We start from the raw sequence: 1,420 nt of genomic DNA, 5'->3' as shown, positions 1-1,420 counted from the left end.
AGGGTCTGGCGGTCGCCCCCAGACGGCCTGGCGTGTGCATGCTCGGGGTCACGGCACTGACTGTTCTATTGTTAGATACTGCAGCTGGTGGCAGTCTAGTCATTTCTTGCTTCCTGTTTAATAGTTTGCCACTGGAGACAGACAGAAAGAGGGACAGTGAGAAATCACCCCCAGGGAGGCCGGCCGTGCCTCCATTCTCCTCCCGGGACTTCGGACACGCGGACACACATCAGTGTGTTTTTCAAGCCGCTGGGTCCAAGACTAGAACCACAGTCAGTCATGTGGGGTCCAGCCACCTTAACCACCACACCACCAGCTGGCCTCCCTCAGGTTTCTTCACGATGGTGCAGACAGGTTTTCGTGAGCCTCCCTCGACGTGGAGAAATCGTCCCCTCCGGTCACGTGGGATTAGATGCACCCGTGTGCACCTCTGTGTCCGGATGTCCCATGGATTCAGCTGCATGGACAGTCGTTCCCACGTGGTGAACACTGACGGCCTGGCAATGGGCCCCCCGGGGTGCCAGGGCTGCCACTGCGTGCATGCGTTTTAATATCTTACGAGGTGCTATGTAAATTTTTACCTTTCTAAAATATCCGCTCTGTATTCTGTCAGTGTGGAATAATCACAGTTCTCCTCTTAATGGCTTTGCTTTTGATCCATCCTGTCCTGTAGTAACATTGTCGCGAAGCGCAGCGCGTCACCAGTAACCTTCCAAATGGAGACGGCGGGGTGGCACTGGGCCTCCCGCGGCGGGTAGTCCCAGCCCTCCCCACCCAGCTGCTTTCAGAGGGCTCGGTCCAAGGCCGCAGGGGAGGTATGAGTGGAGGTGTGGGCACACCATGAGAGCCCGTCTTCCCTGGGCGGGAGCCCTGCCCTTGCCAGCCCCTGCCCGGCCTCCTGGGTCCATCGTGGGCAGGCGAGCGCTCCCAGGGCAGAGACACCACACAGCTCTCGGAAGTGCTGGGCCTTGGCCCGCCTTCACAGCCTCACTCCAGGGCTGCTTCTCGCTCTGATTTGCAGACCCGACCCCGGTGTGTGCGTGAGCGGAGGTGTGCACCCCAGCGTGTGGGGAGGCCGCGCTGTGGGTCTGTGGGGCGTCCACACCCTCTGTGCCTGGAAGGTCCCCTGTGGGACTAAAAGGCTTCACAGGAGACACTGGGCCACTTTGTTTCCAAACGTCCCTACCCGTCCAGGCCTGGCCCTGAGAGGGCTGCTTCCCCTGCATGTGCATGGTCCCGACTGCTCTGTCTCCAGAGGAGGCAGCTTACCTGGACGTGCAGACAGAAGGGGCTCTACAGAGCCAGAGGGACTCGAGTACCCAGAGCACAGCAGCCCGGCAGCACCAAGCCAGCCGTACCCTGGCCACCTGGGGGCAGAGCTGGGGATGCTTAGAGACAGCGGCCCCGCCTCTCCCCCCCC

This window comes from Tupaia chinensis, unplaced genomic scaffold, assembly GCF_000334495.1.
Source record: "Tupaia chinensis unplaced genomic scaffold, TupChi_1.0 Scaffold000548_1, whole genome shotgun sequence".
Classification (NCBI taxonomy): Eukaryota; Metazoa; Chordata; class Mammalia; order Scandentia; family Tupaiidae; genus Tupaia; species Tupaia belangeri.
Note: the sequence above shows the minus strand (reverse complement) of the source record.